The sequence below is a fragment of the Carlito syrichta genome, unplaced genomic scaffold (assembly GCF_000164805.1).
Source record: "Carlito syrichta isolate Samal-C Ts95f unplaced genomic scaffold, Tarsius_syrichta-2.0.1 Scaffold316420, whole genome shotgun sequence".
In the NCBI taxonomy this organism is placed as follows: Eukaryota; Metazoa; Chordata; class Mammalia; order Primates; family Tarsiidae; genus Carlito; species Carlito syrichta.
This window is the reverse complement of record NW_007260516.1, coordinates 1878737-1898068: the sequence shown is the minus strand read 5'-3', so window position 1 is coordinate 1898068 and position 19332 is coordinate 1878737. Positions and strand designations below refer to the sequence as shown.

General features: G+C 40.7%; 1 protein-coding gene across 1 annotated transcript in view; it reads right to left on the bottom strand.

The window, feature by feature from the left end:
• PCSK5 (proprotein convertase subtilisin/kexin type 5) overlaps nt 1-19332 on the bottom strand; it is a 467206-nt gene that overhangs the window by 96515 nt on the left and 351359 nt on the right. The window lies entirely within an intron of this gene.

The following is a 19332-nucleotide window of genomic DNA, read 5'->3' as shown; positions in this document are numbered from 1 at the left end:
CATTTGGGCACATAATGTGACAGTTGGACAATGGCTTTGGGTAACTGTCATTAGCCATGTGTACCATGATAAAGCTAAGTTGTTACTGACTTCATGGCTCTCATTTGCATTTCAACATTCAAGGAGGGGGGTTGACCATACCCAGTCCCAAAGAAAAATTGTCATATTTTATCTTTAAAATCTCAGTAGGTCAAACTTCCCATTTGTAAAACTTTCTAGTTACTCCTTTGCCGAACACATAAAATGAATTTACTTCTGAACTGAGACCTCGAATGCCAAATTTTTACAGTCTTAAATATAGTATTTTATCACTACTATAAATGGTTCTGGACTCACCTCCCACAGACCCTTTAGTGCTGAAGGCAAGAGCCCTCCCTAATTCACTTGTTTCAATTCATGTAAGATTTCAAAGTTGAAATCAGGTCATTTGAATAATATTTCAAAGGTACAGGCTGCATTTCTGCGAAACACAATAAATCTGCAATTTTACAATTGGCCTGGGCAGCTAGCATGATTGCACTCCGCTTCTAATAAGCACCTCTTCAAAACAACTTCTCTTTCTCTTTCAAGACTCACCTTCAAACCTAACCCAAAGGTTCGATATCATCACTCAAATCTTGGGGTCACGGTCATCAGGAGTCTACATTTTTTGGTTGACTTATTTTTCCAATGGAACATTCAGGTTTCTAGCAATTATTTGAGGGCATAAAGTTCCATCATGAGGACAAATCAAGCTGTTAGCTATTTCTGGTCGGGGACATTGGGAAACTCAAATATTCTACCACTTGCATCTCCAGGTTATACTTGTCACCCAGGGGTGACATCCCTCCTTTGATGCTCTCTTGCCCTGGTGAGCTGATGGAGTAGAAACTGCTCTCTCAGTGTCTCCAGGGGCCTCCCTGTCCTTGGGGGCTGTGGAACAACAAGCTGATAGGTAGACATTCCCGGGTCACCTGCCTGGTTCATACAACACATTCACTTGTCTTACCTAGTGGTGGGATAGTTTATAGCTAGTCAGACACTCTGTCTTTCTGAAAAAGATGTGGGGAGAAAGAAAGTAAAGTTGGCTGCTACAGACAGCCATGGTCACAGCTGGGGAGGAAAAAGGCCTGAGTGGCCCAGTCAGATCATCAGTGAGAACATGGCTAAGGTGTAGAGATATCAGTATGGATACCCCTCGCCTTCCACTTCTCCAGCTTTCGGTGCTTGGCCAATGAATGGTCAATGAGGCATGGCCCTTCCTGGTTCCTGTCCCTGGGCCACTCCCCGCCCCCCACCCGCTGCCTTCTCCAGCTTGCTGTGCTATTTGGTCCCCCTTCTGCTTCTAACACCCTGGGCTGGCCCACTGTACTGGAAACAGAGCTGGAGGCTGGCAGAAGGGATATAGCCAAGATTTCCCTGGTGGGAGTTGCAGAGATACATTGTGGAAAGGATGAGTCTGGACTCCTACCAAATTACCCTCCTGTTGACTTTTGGAAAGCTGGAATTTCAGACTCTCGAGGTGCAGAGGCAATTACTGACACTCGTCGTTGGCCCAGCTCGCAGTTGGAGACCAGCCTGCTGAGCAGCTGGTATCAACGTGCAGATGCTCCCGCCTCGTCCACACTCAGCTTCTCTCTCCTTTGGTGTCTGCTCTGTGACTCAAATCAGTTTCTTTTTTCTCCTCCACCAGTGGAGCTTGAAGCTCTTCCCACCATCTGGTAAAGGACCATGAAGTGGCAGTTTAGCTGTGGCACAGGGAGATGGAGAGTTGGAGGGTGAGATGAGGACATCTAACAACAGCCTGGAAGCCACTGGACCGGACTGAGTGCCTCCCTGGGGACAGGCACTTGGCGAGGTGCTGTGACACAATGGTGCACAAGTGATCCATGTGACCACAGATACACCAACAAGCCTCTTGATGTTGGCAGATATGATAGGAAAGAAAAAGGTGGAAATGGCCAGGTGCGGTGGCTCATGCCTGTCATCCCAGCACTTTGGGAGACCAAGGTGGAAGGATTACTTAAGCCTCGGGGTTTGAGACCAGCCTGGGCAACATAGCAAGATCTCATCTCTACAAAAAAATTTAAAAAAATTAAAAAAAAATTAGCCAGGCATGATGGCGTGTGCTCACGGTACCAGTTACTCAGAAGGCTGAGGCAGAAGGCTTGCATGAGACCAGGAGATTGAGGCTGCGGTGAGCCACACCACCCTACTGAACTCCAGTCTTTGTGACAGAGTGAGATGCTGACTCAAAACCAAAGCCAAAACAAAAACGAAAAAGGGTGGAAATGGAAAGAAAGCAAATTAAGTCTTATTTTGATATTAATAATAGAAGCTCTCAGTTCCTCTTTCTTGAAGAGCTTAAGACATGATCTTCTGAGTTTTTATTATAATCTCTAGGGGCCCTATTAAGAGGTACAAGGAAGACAACTTATATGGTGTTTTCCTTTTTAAGACAGGATAGAATTGAGAAACGAAATGTGCATGAGACTTACCAAAGATTTTCACTGTGGTAGGGAAGGATGGAGATGAATAGAGACTAAGATTTCTGAATCCATTTTCCACACTCCTGCAAAACCAGATAAAACCTAACCACTTTTATTTTCGTTTAAGCTTGATAGACAGACATGAGCTGGGGTCTTGGTTGCCTAAGGATTTCAGAAAATTCAAAGATATTTTACGAAAGGGAAGTAATTTGGAAATGGTTTTCCAGCTTATTATTCTTAATCATGCAAAACCATTCTCATTGGCTTCTAGATTCTTCTATAAAGGCAAAATTCATCCCTCCAGGCCAGTGACCCCTGTAAACACTGAAAGTTAAATGTTGTAGACCCTACATTGCTTTCGAGACTGGCAGACATCTTCTGAACCCTCTGTCCTGTGTGTTGGGCTCAACCACACTGTGCGCTTGTTTAACTAGGTTTGTTTTGGAAGCACTTGGCTCAGTTCTTTCTGCCAGCATACGTGATCCAGACAGACTTGACTCAGAGCTCGACTTCACAGGTCAGTTACACAACAAGTAGGAGGAACTTTGATTATACCCGGCTCCAGGGGAAAAGAGTGTAATCACATGAAGAGCCAAGATGATGAGCTAATTGCTCTAGACTTGAACTTAAGATACCTCACCATTGCACTCTTCTTCCCCATTATCATGAGACTGTGAATTTGAATGTAGGAGAAGGAGCAGGGGAATTGTCATGAGACACAACTAAGGAACACAGAATGTAACCAAGAATGAAACAAATATAGCAGATCGATCTTCCCATGACTTTCAATTATATTCTCTAGGAAAACAGTGTATGAGTGCAGTCTACTCTAGAAAAAGGGCAAATATTGGGACGGTCTTCAGGTTTGGAGCCAGATGGTCCTATGTTTGAAGTTGGCTCTAATACGTGCTAGCTATGTAACTTTGGGCAAATGACACAAGCTCCCTGGGCACTGGTTTTCTAGTTCATAAAATGAGGATAAGGATTTTGAATAGAGAACGTCGTATTGAAGATTAGAGCTCATGTAAGCACTTACCTAACTGAGCACCTACGGAATGAACAATAAATTATAATTCATAAACTACTATATATCTGCCTCTATTTCAGCTTCTATCCTCAACAAAGTATTTTAAACATGAAATTGAAGTTATCTGTTTACATGTCCCTCTTAATCAGTGGTTTTCAACTCTGACAGCACATTAGAATCATTCAGGGAGTTTAAATAAAAATACTGGTGCCTGTTTCTCACTCCAGATCAATTAAATGAGAAACACTGGGAGTGGGTGTCAGGGCTGCTTGTTACATCTCCCCAGGTGATTCTAATGTACACGTTGGGTGAGAACCACTGGCCTCTGCCATTTCCATGTGAGCCCCTTGAAATCAAGGAACAGGTTTTATTCTTCTGTATATTCCCATGCCTGGCCTGATATAGATGCTCACTAAATATTTCTCAAACCTAACTCAAAAACAGAGAAACGTTCTCCAGATTCCCAAGACTTGCCTTATATTAGGCTAATACATTTCTTGGGCAGCAAACAAAACCAAGAGATAGCAGCACACTATTAACCTCACAGTAGGGATTTGAGAGATGGAAGTAAAGATGGGTCACAGTCCCTGTAGCTGACAGGCACCTGTTGATCACATGTCATTGATCATTGGTCTTCTTCTTGACTCATCGGTTGCCAGATCAGAGAAGTGAGATGACAGAATACTTGGGGAAATTCCGTCCTTTTAAAAAAATAATAACATCAGAAGAGTTCCTTTGAGAGAAGAAAAAACTTAGGAACTGCCAAGGTAAGATAACGGACCAGAAGGGCAGGAGAGAGAAATCATTGGGCACGTGTCTGTAAACACATGATGTGAAAGCCCAGAATATACCAGTAATAGGCCCAGTCATTACCTTGGTGAGATTGTCAACATTATTCACAATGATTAGTTTCTCTCTCTTAAGCAGGGACATAATAAGATAGCACCTCCCCACTATGTGGGGAGGCATGATCAAGTAATTCCATGACTTGCTTTGGCCAAAAATATGTGAGCAGGAAGTATAGATGCCACGTCCTGGGGAAACCTTTAAGAGCCAAAGTTTGAGCTGAGCTCAGTGGCTCAGCCTGTAATCCCAGCACTTTGGGAGGCCGAGGCGAGTGTATTGCCTGAGCCCGCGGGTTCAAGACCAGCCCGGGGAACTTGGGAGAACTCTACAATAAATAAAAAATTAACTGGGCGTGGTTAGTGCACGCCTATAGTTCCGACTACTTGGAAGGCTGAGGTGAAAGGATCGCCGGAGCCCAGCAGGTTGACACTGGGATGACTGTAAGTGTGCTGCTGCACTCCAGCCTGGGCGATGGAGTGAGACACTAATTCAAAAAAAAAAAAAAAAGAATGGAAAAAGAAAAAGAACCAATGTTTGCCTTGCTTCTGCTGTGACAAGATAGGGCTGCTCTACCAACCTGGTTCTGGATTGAGGACTATGCAAAGCAGAGTTCTCAGCTGACTCATGATGGAGTGTAGCATGAGAGAGAGAAATCAGTGTGTTGTCTGAAGTCATTGAGATTTTGGGGTTACCTGATATCACAGCACAACCCTTTGTGTCCTGGTGTTTATTTATAACAAAGAGCTTCTAAGCCAGCTCCTTCCTCTGTGAAGACAGAGTGAACAGAGTGATGCACAAGGTTGCTCATAACTGTTTCTGAAGTACTCTGTCCCTTCCCATACATAAAACTGGTTAAGTTTCAACACTTCTCCAATCCTCAGTCTCCTCACCTGTAAAAATTACAGATGTGAAAGGGCATCATCTACCTTAAGTGTTTAGCAAAAGTCTTGGTGAATCATGGTGCTCAATAACTACTAGGTTATATAGTCCTATCATATGTGGAATAAACAGAACAAAGATGGGAAAGCAGAAAGCACAAAAGCTTGCAATATATTTGTATTTGCTAAAGAATTAATGAAGAAAGCCAGGATGAATATGGGACAATGTAAGTGCATGACATCTGCAAATTTTTCCAACTCTGTGTCCTCTTTTCTCAAAGGTTTTATATCTTCTTAACCCTTACCTTTCGAATGAGGTCTCAGTTAGACCAGGGGGCGGCAGTCTCTAAACTGTGGACTGGTACTGGTCTTTTTGTTATTGCAAAAAACAAAATACCTTGGCAAACAGCAAGAGGTAAGCTCCGTCTTTAGTCAGATCGGCTGCGGCATTAGATTCTCATAGGAGTGGGAAGCCTATTGTGAACTGCATGCCAGGGATCTAGGTTGCCTGCTCCTTGTGAATCTAATGCCTGATGATCCGTGGAAAAACTGTCTTCTACAAAACTGGTCCCTGGGGACTGCTGATTTAGACAATGAGGGGACAGAAAGACTCCAATGAACAAAAAACAAAATCAGATTATGATTTTAGAAAGGGGCATGCTTATTCTTCTTCAGCAAACTGTGGCAGTGCATTTATATTCTAATCCTTCCTCTGAAGCTGGCTGTGTGTTTGGCCTTTTAAAGAAAAGAAGCATCCTGAATGTCCCTTCCCCATCTGTTCATGGAAATGATGTCTGTAACCATCTGGGTCATGCAATAAGGTTGGTTAGACAATGTGAGTGGTTCAGTAGGTCCTTAAGAAGAAGGCTCTTTATGAATGCTGAGTTTAGGTTTACAATTAGTAACTTCCTTCCAATTTAAAGGAGCTACCGTGCTAGCATAAATTTTATTCAGCGATGCCTTTCTTCTTGTTCTCCGAGAGTGTGTGGAAAAGGCCCAATGGGAGATCTGGGCAAAGGTGAAATAAATAGTAATCTGTGACCTCAACATTTGATTTGGAAACCCTGCATACCTGCTCCACTAGAAAACTAAAGTGTGAGCCTCCTGCCTCAGATGCCTCCAACACATATTTTTCTACAAGCCTTACTTCTTATAGAAAAATAGAGTAGCAATAGTAAATGAGGTCTCTAATTCCTGGATCTGAAGCTTGAATTTAATGTAGGTTAGGGTGAAGGAGAAAGGAGTATCTCCTGCCAATTACACCCTTATAATAGAACCCACTTTCCCAGAAAGCAAAATAGTTCCTTGTAAAGGTGAATGCAACTGAAGGAAGGTAAAGTGGTGGGGAAGAAGCCAGGGCTAACTGAAAATGTACTCACCTCTCCTCTCAGTCTTGCTGATGTGGACTCTCCCCTATCTGCTCTGTTATACTTTAGAACCTTCCAGATGTAGGTCCTGAAGGCTGACAGCTCTGGGTGAGCAGTGACCTCAAATTAATTTGCATGACTATGATGAACAGTTTCACTGTTTGACTAGTGAAATCGGTTATGTCATTGGGCATAAAGCTGGAGCCAAGACTAAGTACAATGGCTGTAGTGTGTAGAACCGAGGAAAGACACTGAAAATAAGACTTTCCTTTATCTTTTTGTTATTGCAAAAAACAAAATACCTTTTTCTCTAAAATCAGAGGGGAGGAACATTAGGGAGTATGGTTAGAATGAGGGTCATAAAATACACGAGTTTCCATCTTGGGCTATGCAGGGTCAAGTCCTGGTTCTAATAGTTTCCAGAATAGTATATTTACGCACATTACTTAACTGCTCTGAGTTTAATTTCTTCATATGAAAAGTGAGGACAATAATTATACCTATGCCTCAGAGTTAAGTGAGGTATTACACTTAAAGAACTTAGCACAGCACCTGGCATGTTAGTAAGTATTCAATAAATGTTAGCAATCAGGTTCTTGCTATAGTTACACTATGCAGAGATGGGAAAGAGAACATTAATGGGCCCATTTCTGATTTTCTTTTTTTTTGAGTCAGAGTCTTCCTCTGTCACCCAGGCTGCAGTGCAATGGCATGCTCATGGCCACCGCAGCCTCGACCTGCTGGGCTCAGGCAATCCTTCTGCCTCAGCCTTCCAAGTAGCCAGAATTACAGGCGTGCGCTACCATGCTTGGCTAGTTTGTGATTTCTTGTAGAGACGAGGTCTTGCCAAGTTGCCCAGGCTGGTCTGGAACTGGTGGACCCAGGCAATCCACTCGCCTCGGCCTCCCAAAGTGCTGGGATTACAGGCTGAGCCATCAAGCCTGACCAATGGGCCCATTTTTAACATTGAAGTACTTTTCATTTTGTCAGATTTATTAAAATATAATTTTCATAGTGCAACATTTGCCCTTTTCAGGGGTACAGTCCTATGCATTTTGACAAATATGTGAAATCATCCTAGCACTTAAGACACAGTACATTTGCAACTCCCTAAGTAGGCCTCCCATGTCCTTTATTTTTATGGTAGTATAATTATTATTATGCACTAAAGCCCATACATTATTGAGATTTCCTTAGTTTTTACCTAGTTTTTTGTTTGTTTCAGGATCCCATTCAAATACCACATTACATTGACTTGCCGTGTCTTCTTAGGCTCTTCTTGGCTGTTTATCAGGCTTTACTTTTTTTGATTAACTTCACAGCTTTGAGGAGTACCAATCAGGCATTTATAAACTGTCCCTCTATTGGGAGTTGTTTGATATTTTTCTCATTATTAAACTGAGGTCATGGTTTTTTGGGGAAGGACTATAGAGATAAAGTGCCATTCTCATCACATTATATATCAAAGATACATTCAACCAACATAGTTTATCACTGTTGATGTTGATTTTGATCACCTGGATGAGGTAGTGTTTGACAGGTTTCTCCACTGAACATCAAGTCCTTCACGCCCCCACCCTTTCTGTACTGTATCCTTGGGAGTAGAAAATAATGTGCAACCCACACTTAAGGAGTAGGAAATAATGCTCCATTTTCCTAAAAGATAAGTATTTGGGGGCCAGGCACGGTGGCTCACACCTGTAATTCCTAGCACTTTGGGAGGCCGAGGTGAGAGGATTGCCTGAGCATAGGTTCAAGACCAACCCGGGCAATTCAGTGAGACCTCATCTCTACAATAAAGCAAAAAATTAGCTGGCCTGTAGTTTCAGCTACTTGGAAGGCTGAGGTGGAAGGATCGCCTGAGCCCAGCAGGTTGAGGCTGCGGTGGCCATGAGGGTGCCACTGCACTCCAACCCGGGCGACGGAGTGAGACTCTAACTCAAAAATAAATAAATAAATAAATGAAAAGAAAAAGCAAAAAAGAGAAGTATTCAAATAAGTTACTTAGAATCTTTCTGCATGAAAGATTTGTTTCCTCTTTTCTATGTATTTATGTATTTATTCAAACATTTATTTATAGCTGTATGAACTCATGAATATTTATTTTATAACTTGGATTATAACCTAATCTATTTTATTTATACTATTGCTCAAATTGTTTGGCCATTGGGCACTCTTTCAGTTGGCTGCTGTGTCCCTTTGACATACCTCCATCCAACGGGATTTTTTTTCCCCCCAGCATTTTCCTACTGTCATTACAAGATGCTGCAGCCTCATCTTGTATATTTCCTGCCCCGGTCCTCAAGGAGCCTTGCTATATTTTATTGGAGAACGGTCTTAGAGACTGCAATCTATTGGCCAGGCTCAGTGGCTCAGCCTGTAATCCTAGCACTTTGGGAGGCCGAGGCGAGTAGATTGCTTGAGTCCACGGGTTCCAGACCAGCCCAGGCACCTTGGCAAGACCTCCTCTCTACAATAAATAAAAAATTAGCCAGGCATGGTAGTGCGCTCCTGTAGTTCTGGCTACTTGGAAGGCTGAGGCAGAAGGAGTGCTGGAGCCCAGTAGGTCGAGGCTGTAGTGGCCATGAGTATGCCACTGCACTCCAGCCTGGGTGACGGAGTGACACTCCAACTAAAAAAACCAAAAAACAAAAAACTGCAATCTAGGTGCTTGGTGTGGTGGTTATTGCTACTGGGATACTGTTGTGTCTAAACCCTCTCTACTAATAGAGCATGACATGCATTTTTAAAACATGTTTTTTTTTAAATTTCCAATCCTCAGAAAGGCTAAAATAGTAGTACAACAAACAACTTTATATGATTCACCTAGATCCTTTATTTTTTCCCAAACCATTTGAAAATACATCGAAGACATCATGGCATCTTTATCCCTAAGTACTTTCTCAGGCATCTCCTAAATTTTCTAAGTAAAGGACATACTGCTACCCAGTCACAACAAAATTGTCACATCTGAAGGAACATTAATTCAGAAATATTATCCAATTATATGAAAATATATCTAGTTGTCCCCAAACAGGTTTTAACACTTTAAAAAATCCAGGTTGAAATAAATATTTAGGCATTTTCTTGGTTATTTTCTCTCTCTATTCTCTTTTACTTAGTTGTCTTATTTTTATTTGTTTTTTAAAATGACACTGAATCTCCTCTAAGCAACCAGGTCAGTTGTCTTACAGACTAATTTTATGAGGTCAGCATTACCCCAATACTAAGACCAGACAAAGGTACTGTAAGAAAATTATAAACCAAGCCGGGCTTGGTAGCTCATCCTGTAATCCTGCGCCTTGGGAGGCTGAGGTGAGTGAATTGCCTGAGCCCGTGGGTTCGAGACCCGCCTGGGCAACTTGGCGAGACCTCATCTCTACAATAAATAAAAAAAAATGAGCCAGGCGTGGTAGCACGCGCCTGTAGTTCCAGCTACTCGGAAGGCTGAGGCGGAAGGATCGCCGGAGCCCAGCAGGTCGAGGCTGCGGTGGCCGGGAGCGGCCACTGCACTCCAGTCTGGGCGACACAGTGAGACTCCAACTCAAAAAAAAAAAAAAAGAAAATTATAAACCAATATTCTTAATGAATGTAGATGCAGAAACCCTCAACAAAATACTAGCAAACCAAATTCAATAGCACATTAACAGGAATATACACCACGATCGAGTGGAATTTACCTCTGGGACGCAAGGATGATTCGTTAATAATACCGTATTTTATACTTGAAATTTGCCAAGAGAATAGATCCTAAATGTCCTAACACACACACACACACACACACACACACACACACACACACACACATACACAAAGTTTGTGAGGTAATTGATATGTTAATTAGACTGATTGTGGCAATTAGCTTACAATGTGTATGTATTCATTGTATATATATAGATATAATATATATGTATATATATGTATATATGACATTGCACAAACCATAGTTGCTAACAATGTATCCTACACTTTGAAAATCACTAAGAGTATGCAGGTCTTAGAGGGAGGTGGGGGAACTGAACGCTAGTGCTTTGATTGTGGGGAGGGGCTCTCCTCACTGCTGGACTAGAGTTAACCTCCTCTAGACCTGGGGGGTGGGCCCTCTTTCTAGGGTCTTCTACAGGGCTCATGACTGAATTCTTGAGGTCATGATTTTATATGATGACTTCTGAGAGTCGCCTGCTCTCGCGGTAGGAACAGGGCTGGACCCCAAGCCCCTTCCTCTTCTGTGGAGAAAAAAGTGATCTGTCTTCTCCAGGACTTCCGTAAATATTTGTCCTATTTATGGCTCCCAGAAAGTTGTTTGGTGAAAGAAGCACCCCCCTGGGTACTTTCTGCCAGTGCTGGAGTAGTCCCCTCTTCTGTTCCTGGCTTAGGGGTTTGTGTGATCACCAGGAGTTTGTGTGATTATCCTGTTCCCCAACAATTTTCTACCTGAGTTTAATATCTATAGAGGATTTGCTGATTCACCCTTGAGTCAATCCACTAGTGGATGCAAAATGATGATTTCCCTGTTATTTTCTTGGCTATATGACAGTTGAAATTTTTCTGGCAAGAAGAGCTTTCTTTTTATTCTGATATTTTTTTATTTTGATGTATCTTCTAATAAAGGATTTTGTCTCACTTCTAAAAAATAAAAAAAGAAAGACAATCACTGAGAGTAGATTTTGCATTCCCAGCACAAAAAAATGATAAATATGTGAAGGGATGCATATGTTAATTAGCCTGATTTGGCCACTCCACAATGTATATATATTTCAAGACATTGTGTTGTATATCATAGACATATGCATTTATTTTTGCTAATGAAAAAATGAAGTTAAAAAATTATATTGTACGCCTCAAATATATACAATTTTTATTTGTCATATATACTCCAATAAAGATAGAGGATAAAAAGAAAAAAGTCTAGGCTCTAGTCAGTTTTGATGCATTTTCTTGGTTGTTTTTACCTATTTACACTCTTTTCTTTTTGGAAGGTGAGAAAGTAGAATTTATTGAGAAGACAGTAAAGTTACCACAGCAGGAGGAGACCTGAAGGGGTTGCTCTATTTATACTCTTTAATTTAATTCTTTTCTTTTCTTTTTTTTTTTTTTTTTTTGAGTTGGTGTCTCACTCTGTTGCCCAGACTGGAGTGCAGTGGCCACTCCCGGCCACCGCAGCCTCGACCTGCTGGGCTCCGGTGATCCTTCTGCCTCAGCCTTCCAAGTAGCTGGAACTACAGATGTACGCTACCACGTCCGGCTAATTTTTGACTTATTGTAGAGATGAGGTCTCACCAAGTTGCCCAGGTGGGTCTCGAACCCACGGGCTCAGGCAATCCACCCACCTCAGCCTCCCAAGTCACGGGATTACAGGCTGAGCCACTGAGCCCGGCTAATTATTTTATTTTCATTTGGGTTTTTGTTTTTTTCACATAATGTCAAATTTTCTTTAAGAATACAGGTAGGCTTCTTATAGATACTCCACATTCTGGATTTATCTTTAGGCTAAATAAGGTTTTCTGAACCTCAGTACTACTAACATTTTGAACCAGGAAATTCTTTGTTGTGGAGGGCCTATCCAGCGCATAGTAGAATAATGGTCAGCATCCTTGACCTCTATCCACTAGATGAAAGTAACAATCTCAGTCACGACAGTCAAAAATATCTCAAAACATTGACACATATTCCATGGTGGCCTAATCACTTCCAGTTGAAAATTACTGATCTAGACACTTTTGTCAAGGATACTAGGTGATATTATGTACTTGTTAATATATTGCATCAGGAGACACAGAATGTCAGGTTGTATGGAACTAATAATAGTGATACTAAGTATCATAACTCGTTTAAGTTGGTAATTAGCAAATCTCTCCATTGTAATTAACTATTAATTGTGGTGGTACTTGGAGTTTGTGTGATTATCCTGTCCCCCAATGATTTCCTCCCCGATGAATTTAACATTTTGCTGATTCCCCCTTGTGTCAAATACTTGTGCATGCAAAATGGTGATCTCCTCATTCTTTTCTTGTACATATGACAGCTGAAATTTTTCTGGCAAGAAGAGCTTTCCCTTTTATTCTATTTCCCTCCTTTTTCATTTTTCTTCTTTAAATATTGCTATTAATGCATAGATATGTAAGTTAATTGAATTGCAATTCTTTATTATCCACTTTTAAGAATGCTTAATATCGTCTTAAATTTGACTAGTGGGAGCCCACTCATATCAGTTAATGTGTCATTTATTATGAGTATGTAAAACACCTGATTAAAATCAAAACTAAAAAGATAGACCTAAAGTCTTGCTTCCATCTCTCTTACCCCTTTCTCTATAAGTATCCATCTTAGTTTCTTATTCATCATCATTTCTGTATTTCTTTTTGAAAAAAAGTAAAAATACAGATCCATGCACACATTTTATTTTATAATTTTCTTCCCCAAAAGGTAGCACACTGTGTGCAAGTTTGGCACCTTGCCTTCTATGTTACAGTGGACCATGAAATCACTATCAGTTCATGTAAATCTCCTTTGCTCTTTTGAGGGCTGCAAAGTCCTCCGTCGTGTATATGTACCTTAGTTGATTCAGCCAATCTTCCATGAATGGGCATTTAGGCTGTTTCTAATAGTTTACTACCCAAAATAATACCACAATGAATAGCATTATGAATATGCTGTTATCAATTTGTGAATGTGTGTCCCAAGGTTAGATTCCTAGAAGTACTGAGGTGTCAAATGGTAAATACACATGTGGTTGTGTTATATACTGTCAAATTTCCGTCAACAGTCATCCCATCTTCCCACTAGCAAGAACTAAGAGTGTTTGCTTTCCCAGCTTGCCTGCAGAACTTGTATGTTTCCGAATTTTTGTCCATGTGATAGGTGAGAATTGGTATCTCTCAGTGGTTGTAATTTACATTTCTCATATAATGAATGAATATCTTTTCTTATGCTTGAGGGCTATTTGTTTCATGTGGTTTCAAAAACTGATCCTGGCTATCATCTTAGATTAGGCTACTTTTATTTCATATTGGATTTTCAAAATGGTTTTCTAGCTGTTTTCTAGACTATTCCCCCTCTCTTTCAATTACCCTGAACATGTAATCAGAAGAAGATTACTTCTTTTTTTCTGTTTCTTTTTTTGAGTTGGAGTCTCACTGTGTCACCCAGGCTGGAGTGTAGTGGCAAGCTCATAGCCGCCACAGCCTTGACTTTCTGGGCTCAGGCCAGCCTTCTGCCTCAGCCTTCCAAGAAGCCGGAACTACAGGCATGTACCACTATGTCTAGCTAATTTTTAAATTTAATGTAGAGACGAGGTCTCACCAAGTTCTCAGGCTGGTCTTGAACCCCTGGGCTAAGGTAATCCTCTTGCCTCTGCCTCCCAAAGTGCTGGGATTACAGGTGTGACCCACCATGCCCCACCTACTAATCTTAAAACAAGTCTTCAGAACATTTTCTCTGTCTTCTTCTTTTCTCTCTCTCTTTTTAAAGAACCTCTCATCATTCCGTTTTAGCCACAAACTAATTAAACTCATTTGTCTGGAATTCAAGATTTGGATTTCAATGACTTTTCCAAATTTTTCTCCTATATCCTTATTTTTGCTTATTCCTCCTGCAAAGTTAGTAGACTCGGTGTCTAAAATCCACAGCAGAAATTCTTCTCTCTAAGCCTTCTTTTCCTGCCATTGGCCAAGTTGAAAGATTCCTCCTAGTACAGCTCTGTCCTTTTATTTGTCTAAATTCCATGCCAACCCTGCTATTCACTTGAAGTACCATTTTCTTAGAAGTCTTCCTTGACCACTTTAGTGCACAGAGGTTCTTCTTTTTCTAGATTTTTTTGATGCATATATTGGTCCCTTATTTGATAGTTAATTTAGATGGCTTTTTAAATTTTTCTGAAATTAGTTAAATTTTTAAAAATTATGTATTTTTTCCAAGAGTGGGAACTATAGCCATTTCAGCAAGTAAAGTTAATAGAGTTTTATTACCCCCTTCTGAGTTAAAATAAAGGTACATTGACCACTATTTTTATTAATGAGGGATGGAAATGAAGAGATCTTAAGTAATTTGATTAAAATCAATTATCTTCGTGACCCGCCTGGGCAGGCGAGACCTCATCTCTACAATAAATCAAAAAATTAGCCGGGCGTGGTAGTGCGCGCCTGTAATTCTGGCTACTCGGAAAACTGAGGAGGAAGGATCGCCGGAGCCCACAGCAGGTCGAGGCTGCGGTGGCCGGGAGCGGCCACTGCACTCCAGTCTGGGTGACAGAGTGAGACTCCAACTCAAAAATAAATAAATAAATAAATAAATAAAAATAAATAAAATCAATTATCAAGTGTTATAGGTATGGACTCCAAATCTTAGGTTACAATTAAGTGTCATACCTGTTACAACATTCCCTAAATTAAAATTTTTAAAAGTGCCTCAGACTATTAGGCAAAAGTGACTTCTTTTAATTCTCCCCCCCAATTCATGAAGAAATATAATTTAGAACACTTAGATTATCTTAGTTAATATTTCCAATTAAGATACTGGTTAGAAATACAAAGAATTGGGCCAGACGTGGTGGCTCAATCCTGTAATCCCAGCACTTTGGGAGACCGAGGTGAGAGAATTGCCTGAGCCCAGGGGTTGGAGACCAGCTTGGGCAACTTGGTGAGACTTCATCTTTACAATAAATCAAAAAATTAGCCAGGCATGGTGGAGCATGCCTGTAGTTCTGGCTACTTGGAAGATTGAGGTGAAAGGATCGCCTGAGCTCAGCAGGTTGACACTTGGGTGGCTGTGAGCAAACCACTGCACTCCATCTTGGCTGACAGAGACTCCAACTTAAAAAAAAAAAAAGAAATACAAAGAATTGGACATCCAATATTCTTGGAAGAAAAATAGTATTGTATAAAATGTTTTCTATTTGTTTACAGCCCGATAAAGAAGATACATCTAAGCTCATAATAATGAAAAATCCTTATTTCATCCCAGAGGAGCAAATTTAATATTTTTTTCAGACAAGCAATCATTTTTGTTCATGTGTTTAGTTATATGACCCCTTTCTGGTTTCTTTCTTTGGAATGACAAATAGCCAGCTCCACCCAGGAACTAGATGGGATCCCAGTTGATATGGAATTTGAGTTTTTTCTTAATAGATGTAAAAGATGGATAGTAATCAATAGTGCCCTAAATATCTGGAAAGAAATGCAAAACTCTGAAAAAAATCCCAAAATTTCCAACAACAACTTATTACATAGTGTAGATAAAATGTCTCAGAACGACTGATTTCATTTTTCTTCAGCTCCCCTAGAGATAATCTAGACCTGTTCCGAAGATGAATCTACATTATTAAAATAGAATCAAGCTAAGTTCTCTCCAAAAGATGATGACCTTTCTCACAAAGAGAATCTCAGGAAAATCTACAATAAGTTATTCACATCTCTTAAAGTTTGTATTCATCTTATTAAAGTTATAAAATTTAATAAACTATGTACTCCTCGAATCTTTACCGTTCTAATAATTCATGAAACATCATTTATTTTTGTATGATACGATTTATTTTCTCTTCTTCGTGGTCCACAGACAAAGTCTAATTGGAGCAAACATCAAGTCTAAGTCCCGGGTACCATGAGTCATGTATCTCTGCTTTGAATTTGGGCAATTCTCAAATTCAATTCACCAACATTTATACTTTAATTGTGCATTTGTTATGCCTGGGCACACTGCCAGTTCTTATGAGAGCAGAGCATGTAAGTCACAGAGCTGGTTCTCAAGTAGTTTAGTGCCTAGGCAGATAGAGGTACGCATACCAAATATTCCACTAGTCACCAGTAAAAAGAATTATCATGAATCTATAAATAAAGAGAATCAAGAAAAGGAGAATTTATTCTATCGGAAAGATCAACAAAAGGTTCAGAAATAAGGTGATCATTGAGTTCAGCCAAGTCAATCCAAGAATACACTGGGCCCACCACATAGAGATTTTGAAAACTAAGATAAACTATATATTTTAAAATGAGAAACTGGCAGCAGTTAGAATGCACTTGTCACCCTCTCCAATGACAACCCTGCACTTTGCGTCTGTTTCTACTCTGGTAGTTTATCTTATAAGAGATTTCATTCCAGGTATATCACTCGGGACAGAGAGGGTCTTAGAGCAGATCACAGTCATATCGCCTTTGAATTCCCAGTGCCAAGGCAGGCACTAGCATGCAGTAGACAAAGTTTCTTAAAGGAGTGAAGGGACTGAATATTTTAATAGCACTTTGTAAAGTGAATCAAATTTTCTAATCTTATCTCTTGTTGCAAGTCGAGTCTTTTCGTTCCCAGATGGCTATGGCTTCTCCTTGGTCTCATTTTGAGCTGGGTCAGCTAAGGGGAGAGTGGGCTCAATGTAGATCCCTAGTGACCATGGTTATCTCCTTTGTGCTTGGTCCCACCTCTGTGCTAAGATCCTCACAGATTCTGAATGAGTTTGCACATGTTCATCCATTCCTTTCAAGGCGTCCTGAAGATATGGAAGGAACGTCTTTTCTCTATGTTTATCTTCCTTTCCTTCCTTCCTCTCTCCTTCTCTCCCTCCCTTCCTTTTTTTTTTTTGAGTTGGTGTCTCCCTTTGTCACCCAGGATGGAGAGCAGTGGCACGATCATGGCTCACTGAAGCCTTAAACTCCTGGGCTCAAGCAATCCTCCTACCTCAATTTCTCAAGTAGTTGGGCTGGGACTACAGACAGGAGCCACCACATCCAATTAAATTTAAAAAAAAAAATTTTTTTTGTATAGATGGGATCTCTCTATGCTGCCCAGTCTGGTCTCGATCTTCTAACCTCATGTGATCCTACTGCCTTAGCCTCTCCCAGTGTTGAGATTGCTGGTCAAGCCACCCCACCCAGCCTTATGTTTAACTTTCTAGGCGGTCTTTTCCCATCGCCATCACTGAGTAGAGCCAAGTTTAAGATCACACACACACACGCGCGTGCGTACCCCTCTCCATGACGCACAAAGACACTAGCGTGGGCACACAACACACAATAACAAAGGTGTAAAAGGAGACCAAAGAAATTAACTGGGATGTGAAACCTAATAGAAAAATACGGTCTGAAATGGACAAAAAGTGAAAATAAGATAGTCAAAACATTTATCATTGCTCCCTGTGAAATCACCTCCTATCACTTCATAAGTGACACTGGAATTTGCTTATTTTTTTTACCTTAGTACTTTATTACTTGTGTCTAAGTTTATTTTTTGCTTCCCAGATAATTAGCATCTTACTCGTAAATATCTGACTCTAAATGTTATCTCCTTAAGCATTTCATAACTGTATTATGATATTTTATTATCCAGCAATATACGTATCATTTTATAATGGAAGATAATGAGGGAAAGCTATTTAAGTTTCTAGAAACTGTAGTTTGTAGTTACACATATTATAGAAAATAAATCCATTTCATTTAAGGCAAGGAGAGGTGGAGACAGCCATCAGACCCCATCAGATAAATTCATGTATAATCTTGAAGAATGGCTTTCAAAGCAGCTAGAAGAGTTGGAATGTTCCCAACACAAAGAAATGATAAATGTGTGAAGTGATGGATATGCCAATTACTCTAATTTTTTCATTACACATTGTATGCATGTATCAAAATATCACATGTACCTTGTAAATAAAATAATTAAGAAAATCCACTAGGTAAGGTCAATAAAAAGTCTACTTCATTCTGACACAATCTAATTTCTTCCAACTTCTTGATTGGTTGATAAAACAATAGCCTTAAGGGCAGCTTGTTACAAATGCAAATTCTCAGTCGGTGTGGTAGCTCAAGCCTGTAATCCCAGCACTGAAAGGCTGAGGTGATGGGATTGCCTAAACCCACGGGTTCAAGAACAGCCTGGGCAACTTGATGAGACCTCATCTCTATACATTAAAAAAAAAAAAAAAAAAATTAGCCAGGCGTGGTAGCCAGCGCCTATAGTTCCAGCTACTTGGAAGGCTGAGGGGGAAGGATCACCTGAGCCCAGCAGGTCAAAACTGGGGTGGCCATGAGTGTGCCACTGCACTCTAGCCTGGGTGACAGAGTGAGACTCCAACTCAAAAAAAAAAAGAAATGCAAATTCTCAGGCCCACCATAGACAGTTGAATCAGAATTTGCATTTTAACAAATGCCACTCCCCCCAGGGTTTGTGGGCATACTGAAGTTTTAGAAGCACTAGTCAACCAGTCATAGGGCTTCACGGAAACTCTATGAAGAGAAATTCTCCCATGAACCTTTACTTTAGTGTGGGTTTCCTTTCAAAGATTCCACAGTCTAATTATTTTCTATATCTTGTCTAAACTTAAATTAATCCTGGAATTTGGTGATCTCCCTGTTTTTCATTTTACAGCCAATCCAGGGATGCTGCATGGATCTGCACCCTCACCTCTGAAGAACCAAGCTTGTCGGGAGAGGAAGAAAGAGGAGAGGAGGAGACATTGACTTAGAGAATTATATGCGAGACTGACAAGCGCTTTTCATTGCATGATGGGGATTTCAACTCCACTGTCACCATGATGCCTTATTCTCTAAGGACTGTCTTAGGCTCCAAGCAACAGAGTAATTTTTTATTGTAGAGATGAGGTATTGTCAAGTTGCCCAGGATGGTCTCGAACCCGTGGGCTCAGGCAATCCTCTCACCTCGGCCTCCCAAAGTGCTGGAACTACAGGCAGGAGCCGCTGCACCCGGCCCAGAGTAATTTTTTTTTTTTTTTTTTTGAGTTGGAGTCTCACTCTGTCGCCCAGACT